The 14,120-nt window shown below is 44.6% G+C and overlaps 1 protein-coding gene and 1 pseudogene across 1 annotated transcript in view; one reads left to right on the top strand and one right to left on the bottom strand.

Annotated features, from left to right (window-relative positions):
- Nucleotides 1-14,120, top strand: part of FBXO42 (F-box protein 42) — an 81,020-nt gene that overhangs the window by 2,418 nt on the left and 64,482 nt on the right. The gene's annotated exons all lie outside the window — the stretch shown is intronic.
- LOC136397528 (single-stranded DNA-binding protein 3 pseudogene) lies at nt 9,011-9,698 on the bottom strand (annotated as a pseudogene).

Below are 14,120 nucleotides of genomic sequence, written 5' to 3'. Positions count from 1 at the left end.
ATACCTATCTAGGGCCCTGTGTGTGCTGGGTATTTTGGGAAGTAGGTACTAATGATTCTAAGACAGACAGCTTTTGGTCTCAGGCTGCCCACTGTCTGGTTGGGGAGCCAGACAAGGAAACCAGTTAAGTACTGTCTATTGTAGTGAAGAAGTGCCCTGAATCCAACCAACCAAAGGTTCTCAGTGCCAGGATAGCTCCCCCAACTTCTCCTTTATTCTGAAGAAAAATCTGCCTCTTGTAAGTGACGTGCTTTTATAAAAACTTACATAAAATTTTTATCATGAGTTCTTTTTCCCTTTTATTCATTCATAGTCATGACACTTCCCACACAGTATGCCCCAGTTATGGTTTCTGCATTCTCAAAAATCCAGGAGTTTTGGGAGAACCTTTCTGAGAGTGAGTCATACACACAGGCAACTAACACAAACATTACAGCTGCAATTAAAATATCTCAGATTACTCAGTGGTGTTAATTTAGAGTGGTGATGCTTTTGTTGTTGTTCTGTAAACTGGTAAACTACCAGAAGCACTGTTTGATTTTAATTTGATCACATTTAGTTAATGTTTAGTTATCACTCACTTAGATTGACTGTAAGTGGTTATTAATACTGTCTTATTTCTCCCAATAATAAATAAAATGAGAAGGTCCTTGTCCTTTTTGGGTAAAACTGACCATTAAGTTAGAATTAAACTACTTTGTAGAATCTATTTATGTGAATTGAGATTGCTTAGTATCTGGTAATAACTTATGTATCCCATTACAAGTTCCTATTCTTAGCGCTGTAGTAGTTTTATAACTAATTTTCATGTTGTGTATATTGCAAAAATCTTATGAGTTTTTGGATTGAATGGAACCTTTAAGTGGTTCAGTATTAGTTGAACGTGTGCAATCTGTGTCTTAACTGAAAATGAATGTGGTTGACAGAAAAGTGAAGGTGATGTGTTTGTTCATTTTCTATAGTATGATAGATTGTTACCATGTAGAAGGCTATGACCTACAGACAAGTAATTTAAAAACCACCCAGTATCATGCTTGTAATACAGCCTCTTTTTAAAAATTGTTTCTTGTGATATTCTTCTACATGTCTTGTAAAATTATGACTAGTTTAATTTTGCCTTTCCTTGCTCATGTATCTGTTGGAAAGCACATTTATTTTGAATTCTGATGTTCCTGTTTTATATTTCTACTTTTTAATTTGTAAAGTTTTCTCTCTAGTTTTTTTTACAATTTTCCAGAGTTGCTCTTCTGTGTGTTGCTTCAAAGGTGGAAGTATCTTGTGGTACTTGGATGCTTATTTATACACAGTGTGTCCGTAAAGTCATGGTGCACTTTTGACCGGTCACAGGAAAGCAACAAAAGACAATAGAAATGTGAAATCTGCACCAAATAAAAGAAAAACTCTCTGTTTCATACCTATTCAGTGCAGTTCGATGTGGGCTCGCGCACAGATTTTTTAGGGCTCCTTAAGTAGCTATCCCGTATAGCCTCTACAGACTCGTCACTGACTGATGGCCTACCAGAACGGGGTTTCTCCACCAAACTGCTGGTTTCCTTCAACTGCTTATCCCACCGAGTAATGTTATTCCTATGTGGTGGCGCTCCGTTATAAACGCGCTGATATTCACGTTGCACTTTGGTCACAGATTTGAATTTAGTGAGCCACAGAACACACTGAACTTTCCTCTGTACCGTCCACATCTCAACTGGCATGGCCGTGGGCTGCTCCGCTGTATACACGGTGTTACGTCATCATCTGCACATGTGCACATGCTGCCACATCATCCTACAGAAACTGGGAGGGTTTTCCTTTTATTTGGTGCAGATTTCACATTTCTATCATCTTTTGTTGCTTTCCTGTGACCGGTCAAAAGTGCACCATGACTTTACGGACACACTGTGTATATAAATATGATAAATGTATGAATATTATTATATAAAGTAATAGTTATTTGAAAAGTTTTATTACTCTAGACAGTAACTTAGCTTAGACAATAACTTATTTTTTCTTGTCTTGGAATGTATAGATTTGAGGCAGTTCATTTAATTTATGTGAAGGCAAACAAGTTTTAGTTTTAACTAATAATATTCCCTTAGAATATTGAATATTTAGAATAGAATATTTTTTATTTCAGCTACTCCAAGAAATTCACTAGTATGGCATAATTATCCAAGTTTATGTTTCTTTTATTATTTTCATTTTAAATTTGTGTTGTGATTTGGAGAACAAGGAATTTTTTCTGGAATGAACCTCTTGGCTCATTATTTGGAGAAAGATTGATGTTAATTATGAATTTATCAATATAGTTTTACTAAGTGTCTCTCTCGTCTGCTGGCTTTTCAGTGGAAGTCAAAGGAAAATGGAATTCATCCTTTTATTTCAGTATTTCTTCTTAAAGCTCTTTTTATTTATTTATTTTTAATTTTTTTAATTTTTTTTTTCTTTTTCATTTTTCTGAAGCTGGAAACAGGGAGAGACAGTCAGACAGACTCCCGCATGCGCCCGACCGGGATCCACCTGGCACGCCCACCATGGGGCGATGCTCTGCCCACCAGGGGGCGATGCTCTGCCCATCCTGGGCGTCGCCATGTTGCGACCAGAGCCACTCCAGCGCCTGAGGCAGAGGCCACAGAGCCATCCCCAGCGCCCGGGCCATCTTTGCTCCAATGGAGCCTTGGCTGCGGGAGGGGAAGAGAGAGACAAAGAGGAAAGCGCGGCAGAAGGGTGGAGAAGCAAATGGGCGCTTCTCCTGTGTGCCCTGGCCGGGAATTGAACCCGGGTCCTCCGCACGCTAGGCCGACGCTCTACCGCTGAGCCAACCGGCCAGGGCTCTTCTTAAAGCTCTTTAAAAATTTATTTAATTAACTTTTTTTTTCTCCTTCTTTTCCAAGTGAGAGGAGGGGAGATAGAGAGACAGACTCCTGCATAGGCTACAACTGGGATCCCCCTGGGTGAGGCCGATGCACTTGAACCAGTTGAGCCATGGCTGCGGGAGGAGAAATGGTTGCTTCCCCTGTGTGCCCTGACTGGGAGTTGAACCTGGGCATCCACACACTGTGTCAGCGCTCTACCACTGAGCCAACCGACTAGGTCCTTTTTTTTTTCTTAAAGCGAGAGGAGAGGAGATAAACAGAATCCTGCATGCACCAGACTGGGATCCACCCGGCAACCACTGTCTGGGGGACCAATGCTTAAATCAATGGAGGTAACCTCAGTGCCTGAGTCTTATGCTCAGAACAACCAAGCCACTGACTGTGAGAAGGGAAGAGAGAGAGAAGGGGGAAAGGGAGGGGAAGAGAAGCAGATGGTCATTTCTCATGTGTGCCCTAAGGATTGAACCCGGGATGTCTGCACGCTTGGTCGACGCTCTGTCCCCTGAGCCAACCAGCCAGGACCTTTCTTAAAATTTATTTTTAATTTTTTTTTTTTGTATTTTTCTGAAGTTGGAAACGGGGAGGCATTCAGACAGACTCCCACATGCGCCCGACCAGGATCCACCCAGCATGCCCACCAGGGGGCGATGTTCTGCCCGTCTGGGGTGTCGCTCTGTTGCAACCAGAGCCATTCTAGTGCCTGAGGCAAAGGCCATGGAGCCATCCCCAGCGCCCAGGCCATCTTTGCTCCAATGGAGCCTCGCTGCAGGAGGGGAAGAGAGAGACAGAGAGGAAGGAGAGGGGGAGGGGTGGAGAAGCAGATGGGCGCTTCTCCTGTGTGCCCTGGCCGGGAATCGAACCTGGGACTCCTGCACGCCAGGCCGATGCTCTACTGCTGAGCCAACTGGCCAGGGCTGTTTTTAATTTTTATTTATTGATTTTAGTGTGAGAGGAAGGGAGAGGGAAAGAGAGGGAGAAATACAGGAACATCGAGCTATTCCTCTATGTGCCCTGACTGGGAATTGAACCAGCAACTTCTGCACTTTCAGATAATGCTCTAACCAACTGAGCTTTCCGGCTAGGGACTTTTTTATTTATTTTTAAGTTTACTGATTTTTGTGAGAAAGGAAGGGGGGGGAGACAGACAGACAGACAAGAACGTCAGTCTGTTCTATATGTGCCCTGACTGGGGATCTAACCAATAGAGCTATCCAGCCAGTGCTTTTTTTTTTAAAAAACTAGTAGTCTTGCTCTCTCTTGTAAAAAAGCAACAGTGTCTTGTCTTTTTTTTTAGAGAGAGGGAGGGAGCGAGAGAGAGAGAAACAGGCAGGAAGGGAGAGAAATGAGAAACATCAACTTATGGTTGTGTCACTTTAGTTGTTTATTGGTTGCTTCTTATATGTGCCTTGCCCCACTGGCTTCTGCTGTGACAGTGATCCCTTGCTCAAGCCAGCAACCTTGGGCTTAAGTCAGCAACCATGGGATCATGTCAGTAATCCCATGCTCAAGCCAATGACCCCACACTCAATCCAGTGACCTTGGGGTTTCAAACCTGGGTCCTCAGCATCCCAGGTCGCTCTATCCACTCACTGTGCCACCACCTGGTCACACAACAGTGTTGTGTCTTGTCTTGGGATCAAGCAATGTTGTGTTGGCAGGACTGCTTTCTTAGCTTTCGCTTTGATATATTTAATAACATCTTTCCAAATAAACCCTTTGATCTAGTCAAGATCAAGCAAAAGCTGTTTTCTTCTTTATTAATGAGTGAATCTAAAGTTTTATGTTCCTGTGTGTCCTTCAAATTTTGATTTGTCTTATCGTTCTCATCTCTCCCCTTTTTCTCAGTGTAAACAGTTTTATTTTCTAAAAGTGTGATTCATAAATCATCATAATGGAATTTTGGAAGAGAATTCCTATAAAGATGCATAATGACAGGTGGGTTAGAATTTCAAATTTTATTTAACTTAAAAAAAGTAACTTAAAAAAGTAACTTAATGATAATGAAATCTTAAAGACAGTATGCTAGGTGAAATAAGCCAGACACAAAAGAACAAATATTGTATGATTACACTTACATGAGGTACCTGGAATAGTCCCCTTCATAGTGACAGGAAGTAGAATGGTAGTTGCAGGGGAGAGGGCGGAATGGGGAGTTAGTGTTTAATGGGTATGGACTTTCAGCTTGGGATAGTAACAAAGTTCTGGAGATGGTTGGTAGTGATGGTTGCACAACAATGTGAATGTGCTTAATGCCACTGAACTACATACTTAAAAATGGTTAAAATAACATTTTATATTGTGTATATATTACCATAATCTTTTTTAAAAGGTAACAATGGTTTACATATTCTTTGTGGCTTGATATCACTTATTTTAATATAGTAATTAAGATAAGCTTTGGCCCTAGGTGGACCCAGGCTCATACCCTAGTTTTGCTCCTTTCCTTGGTTATGGACCTTAGTTTCTCTGAGTCTCAGTTTTTTTAATCCATAAAATGTGGCTAATGATGTCTATATTATAGGAAAATTAAATGTGGAAATGCATGTGAACTTCTTAGTATATTGTCTAGCACATGGTAAACACTCAAATTTTAAACATTATTAATGTTTTATGGGACATTAAACTGGGACAAGGGGAACTTATCTCCTAGCTTCCTTATAGTGTAGTCCCAGTGGCATACCTGTCCCGAATCAAGAGTACATGCTTTCTTTTTCTCCTGTGCTGCTCTCTCTGTCCTTGATGGGAGAGTTGGTCTTATTCATGTCTTCATTTGACAGTACTGCTCTGATATCTCTTAAATCCATCTAACGTGATTTTTCCTTTATGCTTCTGGTTTCCCAGCGATGTTAATAGAGCATATCATGTAACTTAGCTGTCCAGGTATTCACAACTGAGTCCACTATTTCATCTCTCCAACTTTAAGATAAAAACCTTCATCAATGAAGTTCCCCTTTTAATATTCCCATTTCCGTATCAGAGGTCCCCAAACTTTTTACACAGGGGGCCAGTTCACTGTCCCTCAGACCGTTGGAGGGCCGCCACATACAGTGCTCCTCTCACTGACCACCAATGAAAGAGGTGCCCCTTCTGGGAGTGCGGCGGGGGGCCGGATAAATGGCCTCAGGGGGCCACATGCGGCCCGCGGGCCATAGTTTGGGGACGCCTGCGCGTAGATAGAATGATTTTATTTTGGTCTGATAGACCATAAAACTGGGAATAATTTTTTTTTAAATTTATTTTTTATTTCTGAACCTGGAAACGGGGAGAGACAGTCAGACAGACTCCCGCATGCACCCAACCGGGATCCACCTGGCATGCCCACCAGGGGGCGACGCTCTGCCCCTCTGGGGCGTCGTTTTGTTGCGACCAGAGCCACTCTAGCGCCTGGGGCAGAGGCCAAGGAGCCATCCCCAGCGCCCGGGCCATCTTTGCTCCAGTGGAGCCTCGCTGCGGGAGAGGAAGAGAGAGACAGAGAGGAAGGAGAGGGGGAGGGGTGGAGAAGCAGATGGGCGCTTCTCCTGTGTGCCCTGGCCGGGAATCGAACCCTGGACTTCTGCACGCCAGGCCGACGCTCTACCACTGAGCCAACCGGCCAGGGCCAGGAATAATTTTTTTAATACTTTTTCCTCTTGTATCCTGCCACGTAGTTCTGTATTACCTTTTCAGTATCCCTCAGATTTCCCTGTTCCTTACGATAGTTGCTGCCATGACTCTAGACCAGACTTTTATGAGCTGAAGGCAGACTGAATCAGTATTAAAGTTCTTAGGTGGTCTTACTGCCAGTGCTCTGCTATTTGCTAGTTATGTGATCTCAGTCTCCTTCATCTTCAAAATGGAAGTTCAAGTCCTACTTCATGACATATGTATGAAATATTTAACTAAAGCCCTAACACGTGGTCAACACTCCATAAACAGTGGCTGCTATTATTTGAGTTTTTCTCCTTGGTAATCTTTGGAAATGCTTAAGATTGAAGTGATAGTTTATGACAGACCAGTCTTAAAGGACTATCATCTTAATGCTTTCTCCTCTGATTAAGAACTTTGGGTAACTCATTATTGCCTATCTCCCCTACTTATCTTGGAAGTTTTCCATATGGCCCTCATTGTACATTTCCAGCCTTATTTTCCATGACACCTGTCATGCGGTCTGTTTGTGTCAGGATAGTCTCACTGCCTCCCATATATATCATTTTCATCCAGATAACTGGAACATTTATCTTCCTAGGTAGAAGGGCATTTTTTTTTTTTCCATTTAACTACTCTGTCCAGCTCTGTAGTGTCTCCTGTATGCTCTATCAGGTAACCACTGTTGCGCTCACACAATTAGGTTAAAGTTTATGTCCTAAAAGAAAATTTCTGTGCTAATTAATTCCTGCCCAATAGCTTAAAAAGGATATATCATGCAGTATACTTCATATGTAATATTTTTAGTGCCTTACAGGCACTTTTATTGCTTACATATTAGATACTCAAACATTCAGCATATATAGTAGGTTATTGACATTTTGTACAACATTGTTTTCTTATATTGTTGATGAGCTGCTATAGGAACTTCACTTTTGTTTATATCTATTAGCACTATGGTAAGATAGGTTTTGTTATATACTTTTTTTTTTTTTCTTTTCCGAAGCTGGAAACGGGGAAGCAGTCAGACAGACTCCTGCATGCGCCCGACTGGGATCCACCCGGCACGCCCACCAGGGGGCGATGCTCTGCCCATCCGGGGCGTCGCTCTGTCCCGACCAGAGCCACTCTAGCGCCTGGGGCAGAGGCCAAGGAGCCATCCCCAGCGCCCGGGCCATCTTCTTTTTTTTTGCTCCAATGGAGCCTCGGCTGTGGGAGGGGAAGAGAGAGACAGAGAGGAAGGGCGGGGGGTGGAGAAGCAGATGGGTGCTTCTCCTGTGTGCCCTGGCCGGGAATCGAACCCGGGACTCCTGCACGCCAGGCCGACGCTCTACCACTGAGCCAACCGGCCAGGGCTGTTATATACTTTTTTGCTTAAAGTCACAGAACCTATTGATGACATTGAGAACTCACTGCACTTTTTTATTTTTAATTTCAGTGAGAGAGGAAGGGAGAAACAGATAGAAACATCTGTGTGTTTCCTGTATGTGCCCTGCCTGGGGATTGAACTGGCATCCTCTGTGCTTCAGGACGATGCTTTAACCAACCAAGCTATCTGGCCAGGGCAGAACTTACTGTACTTTTGATTCTTATGGGTTGATGTTTCTCATGAGCTTTCTGAAGCATTACATGATCTCAAGTGGCTGTTGAATTTTCTTGCCAATTTGTTTCATTGGTCCATTCATTCAACAAACATTTATTGGATGCTACTTTGTGCTAGGCACAGTTTAAGGTGTTCGGGATACTGAGGACAAAAATAGGCAAGGTCTCTCATTTCCTGGATCTTAGTTTGAGATTGGAGAAAGCAATTAATGAATGAATAAAATTTCAGATAATAATAGGTACTACAAAAAAAACAAGATGTGATAATGACATGGGTTAGAAAGGGAAGACTAATTACAGTCATGCACAGCTTAACAATGGGGATACATTCTGAGAAATGTGTCATTAGGCAATTTTGTTATACAAACATCATAGACTGTGGTTAACGCAAATCTGGATGGTATAGCTAGCTATAGACCGAGGCTTTCTGGTATACTGTTGTCGCATATGTGGTCCATCCTTGACAGAAACGTCATTATGCAGCACATGACTGTAATTGAGATTGGTGGGTTAGAGAAGGCCTCAGTGAGAAGGTAATGTTCAGGCTGAAAAACACAAGGCAGGATGTTTAATGCTAAGTTTTGGGGACAGAAGGAATAGCAAGTACATAGAATTAAAGAGTGTGAACCAGGGTCCAATCAGGATTTTCAAATTGCATTTGGCTGTTATTTAGATTTTGCTGCTGCTTTTTTTTTGGACTTGAAATATATTTTTATTTTGAGTTCTGTCCTTCATGTTTTATGGAATAAAAAGTTTGGCCTTTTTATTGAGTGAAACTAAAATTGGAGAAGGTGGGGGGAGTGGAGAGCAGGGTGGGGATGGAGGGGGAGCTGGGAGATGTGCCTCCCCCAGCTCCTGGGTAATGACACCTCACTTCTACTTGCGTAATATCTGGCATCTTCCCGCCTGCAGTGCTGGCTCTCAGCATCTCGGAGAAGAGGAGGGGTAATCACTCACTCATCGTCATGCTTGGAGAATAATTGTCGTTCTGGAAGGAGTGGAGGAAGTTCCTTCCTAGCTCGCCGTCGTCTCGAGGGGTGTTTGGAGGATTGCTAATGCCACTTAAGTTGTTAGGAGAATTTTTTGGAAATCCATCTATGTCACCTGACCCTAACGATCCGTTCATGTGGTGTGGCTCCATGCTGCCCATGCCGCCCATCGGGCCGTCCGAGCCTGGACCCATGGGGAAGTTGGACCGGCTGCCTCCAGGTGGCACCGGATTAATCGTTGTGTAGATGTTGTCACTGTAATTTGTTGAATCTGCAGGACTAGGCATGATGGGTGTTCCTGGTGGGCCACCTCCGCCAGGGGGTCCCACATAGGTACCGGGTGATGAGGAGGAGTATGAAATTGAGTTAGCACTGTGAGGGTTGGGCCAGGGTCTGCCAGCTCCTGGGCCCATGTTAATCCCAGGCATGGCGGGGTCGAGGGAGTTGGGTGGTGGGCTCATGCTGCTGCCGTAATTCTGTGGGCCGGGCCCCATGGGCCTATGCCTTGGGGAAGGTTCATTCTCTGCATTGATCCTCCCATGTTGGGGTGCCCTTGTCAGGTGGGATCCATGGAATTGGGCAGCAGTGGCTGTGTCCCAGGAACTTCTCCTGGAGGCTCTCAGAGGTGGCAGTGCCCTGCCCTCTTAACACCTAACCCCAAGTCTATCTCTCTTTTGCCTCACGGAGATTAACATTTTGCCCCCATCCCCAAACTGTGGGGACCCAGCAACATATTAGCTAAAATCCTGTAACAATGAGAGGTCCTTTTTAAAGGGGAACAGAGAAGGAGGTAGCTCCTTCTCAGAGATAGGGGAAATGAGGCCCAGAGACCCCAGATTTTGCTTCTTTTTTTTTTTTTTTTTGTATTTTTCTGAAGCTGGAAACGGGGAGAGACAGTCAGACAGACTCCCCCATGCGCCCGACCGGGATCCACCTGGCACGCCCACCATGGGCGATGCTCTGCCCACCAGGGGGCGATGCTCTGCCCCTCGGGGGGGGGGGTCACTCTGCCGTGACCAGAGCCACCGTAGCGCCTGAGGCAGAGGCCAAGGAGCCATCCCCAGCGCCCGGGCCATCTTTGCTCCAATAGAGCCTTGGCTGCTGGAGGGGAAGATAGAGAGAGACAGAGAAGAAGGGGGGGGGGGTGGAGAAGCAAATGGGCGCTTCTCCTATGTGCCCTGGCCGGGAATTGAACCCGGGTACCCCGCATGCCAAGCCGATGCTCTACCGCTGAGCCAACCGGCCAGGGCTAGATTTTGCTTCTTAATCTAAGACAGCTCTCTTTAATTTGCTTTTCCTCAGTGACATTGACTTTGAAGAGACTGGTCTGGTTCTCTGGTAGAATTTTTGACATTCTTGACTTGTCTCAATATTTCCTTATATCATTTAACTCCTTCCTTTATCCTCTTTTAAGACAAGAATGAAGGCTTAGTAATATTCACATTTGTGGTCCTTTGTGACACTGTATACTCAGATCATACTTGATGTCAGATTTTTTTCATTACAATGATCAAATAATCTGTGGGCAGCAGTTTACTTACTTATTATTATTTTTAAAGATTTTATTTATTGATTTTAGAGGGAGGATAGAGAGAAATGTGGAGGGAGGAGCAGGAAGCATCAACTTATAGTAGTTGCTTCTTGTATGTGCCTTGACCAGGGAAGCCCAAGATTTCGAACCATCGGCCTTAGCATTCTAGGTTGACGCTTTACCCACTGCATCACACAGGTCAGGCAAAGAATGTTTGCTCACCTTCTTTTTTTTTTTAGATTTTATCTACTCATTTCAGAGAGAAGAGAGAGAGAGAGAGAGACGGATGAGGTGGGAAGAGCAGAGAGAGAGAGAGAGAGACGAGGTGGGAGGAGCAGGAAGCATCAAGTCCTGTATGTGCCTTGACCAGGCAAGCTCCGGGTTTTAAACCGGTGACCTCAGTGTTCCAGGTCGACTCATTATCCGCCACGCCACCACTGGTCAGGCTGGCAGTTTATTTTTTTAATTTTAATCTTTTAAATGCTTATTTTATTGATTTTAGAGAGAGGAAGGGAGAGAGAGAGAGTGACAGAGATACTGATCTGTTCCTGTATATGCCCTCACTGAGGATCGAACCGGCAGCCTCTGTGCTTCAGGATGATGTTCCAGCCAACTGAGCCATCTGGCCAGGATTTGGGTGGCAGTTTAACACAATGTAATTATTCTGTGTCTCAGCCATATTTTACCTGTTGGTTTGAGCATCCGTTAATGAGCCTTACCCAAATTAGTTGTTTCATTGGAGATTGCAAAAGATTCCTTCTGTGTTTATTAGCTGGCAAGATATTAATTGAGAATGAGCTATTAACAGTCATTCCTAATATGGTAGTATAATTCTGTTTTTCATTGTAAATTTTCTTAGTAAAGAATTGTCATTTCAGTGGTTGCAAATGAGTTTCTTTGCTACTTTTTTTCTTTTTTTTTTCTGAAGCTGGAAACGGGGAGAGACAGTCAGACAGACACCCGCATGCGCCCGACCGGGATCCACCAGGCACGCCCACCAGGGGCGATGCTCTGCCCACCAGGGGGCGATGCTCTGCCCCTCCGGGGCATCGCTCTGCCGCGACCAGAGCCACTCTAGCGCCTGGGGCAGAGGCCAAGGAGCCATCCCCAGCGCCCGGGCCATTTTTGCTCCAATGGAGCCTTGGCTGCGGGAGGGGAAGAGAGAGACAGAGAGGAAGGAGGGGGGGGTGGAGAAGCAAATGGGCGCTTCTCCTATGTGCCCTGGCCGGGAATCGAACCCGAGTCCCCCGCACGCCAGGCCGACGCTCTACCGCTGAGCCAACCGGCCAGGGCCTCTTCTCTACTTTTTGTATTGCTATAGGCATGTCAATTTTTAGTCATTATTTTACACTTAATTATAGCCACTAGTATTTATTTTTATTTTTATTTTTTATTTTTTTCCCATTTTTCTGAAGCTGGAAACAGGGAGAGACAGTCAGACAGACTCCCGCATGCGCCCGACCGGGATCCACCCGGCAAGCCCACCATGGGGCGACGCTCTGCCCACCAGGGGGCGATGCTCTGCCCATCCTGGGCGTCGCCATGTTGCGACCAGAGCCACTCTAGCGCCTGAGGCGGAGGCCACAGAGCCATCCCCAGCACCCGGGCCATCTTTGCTCCAATGGAGCCTTAGCTGAGGGAGGGGAAGAGAGAGACAGAGAGGAAAGCGTGGCGGAGGGGTGGAGAAGCAAATGGGCGCTTCTCCTGTGTGCCCTGGCCGGAAATCGAACCCGGGACTTCCGCACGCCAGGCCGACGCTCTACCGCTGAGCCAACCGGCCAGGGCCGCCATTAGTATTTTTGATGCTGACCTTTGGCTAGTATAAGTCTCTCTTTCAAGCTGGTGTTGTGTCCTTTTGACATGCCCCCATTGGTCTTTGGGTTGTTTTCTGTCACAGCAGGATATCTCAGGTTAATCTGTACTCTCCTCCTTGACCTGAAGTCAGTCATTTTTCTAGGAAGACCTTGTTTTTTTACAGGAAATGCTATTAGAAACAGAGCTCATTGTTGTTGGGGCTTCACTATTTCTAGGTTCTTTTAATGGATGGGTTCAGTTTCATAATTTTAAATACTTTCTGCTATAATATTTGATATTTTCCTGGAAGTTTTATTGGCTATATTTAAACCTGTTGCACGGCATAGGAAAACTATAAATGAGAACATAAGCTCTGTTTTAGAAGTATTACTGAAGGTTTTCTGAACTTGGATCTGCTGTGGTGCTTGTTAAAAAAATTAAGATTCCTTTATAAGACTCAATACCAATAAAAAGCAATCCAATTAAAAAATGGGCAAAAGAGCCTGACCAGGCAGTGGTGCAGTGGATAGAGCGTTGGACTGGGATGTGGAGGACCCAGGTTCGAGACCCTGAAGTTGCCAGCTTGAGCGCAGGCTCATCAGGTTTGAGCAAAGCTCACCAGCTTGAGCACAACGTTGCTGGCTCGAGCAAGGGGTCACCCGGCCAATCAATGAAGAACTAAGGAGCCGCAACGAAGAATTGATGTTTCTTATCTCTCTCCCTTCCTGTCTGTCAGTCCCTATCTGTCCCTCTCTCTGACTCTCTCTGTCTTTGCCACAAAAAGGGGGGGGGGCCAAAAGACCTGAATAAATACTTTTCTAAAGAGGACATACAGATGGCAAATAGACATATGAAAGGTGCTCCATGTAACTAGTCATCAGAGAAATGTAAATTAAAACCATAATGAAATATCACCTCATACCTGTCAGAATGGCTATCATCAATAAATCAACAAACAAGGGTTGGTGAGGGTGTGGAGAAAAGGGAATACTCATGCATTGTTGGTAGGAATGCAGATTGGTACAGCCACTATGGAAAGCAGTATGGGGTTGCCTCAAAAAATTAAAAATGGGCCTGATTGGTGGTGATGCAGTTGATAGAGCACCAACCTATGATGCTGAGCACTCAAGTTTGAAACCTTGAGGTCACTAGCTTGAGTGTGGGCTCCTCCAACTTGAGCACAAGCTTTCCAGCTTGAGTGTGGGGTCGCTGGCTTGAGTGTGAGATCATCAACGTGATCTCAGGGTCACTGGCTCATTGCCTTGGCTTGACCCCTCCCCCCCATCAAGGCATATATAAGAAGAAGCAATCAATGAACAACTAAAGTGAGCAATTATGAGTTGATACCCCTCCCTCTCTTCCAAGGAAAAAAAATGTTTAAGTGGAACTGCCTTTTGATCCAGTGAGCCCATTTCTGGGACTATATCCTAAGAATCCTGAAACACTAATTTGAAAGAATGTATGCACCCCTCTGTTCATTGCAGCATTATTTACAATAGCCAGGATCTGGAAGCAGCCCAAGTGCTCATCAGTAGATGAGTGGATAAAAAAGCAATGGTACATTTACAGAATGGCATACTGTACGGCCATAAAAAAGAAAGAAATCTTACCGATTGCGACAGCATGGATGGACCTAGAGAGTGTTAGGCTAAGTGAAATAAGCCAGTCGGAGAGAGACAGGTACCATATGATTTCACTCATATGGGA

Source organism: Saccopteryx leptura, chromosome 3 (assembly GCF_036850995.1).
Source record: "Saccopteryx leptura isolate mSacLep1 chromosome 3, mSacLep1_pri_phased_curated, whole genome shotgun sequence".
Classification (NCBI taxonomy): domain Eukaryota; kingdom Metazoa; phylum Chordata; class Mammalia; order Chiroptera; family Emballonuridae; genus Saccopteryx; species Saccopteryx leptura.
Note: the sequence above shows the minus strand (reverse complement) of the source record. Positions and strands in the feature narration are given on the sequence as shown.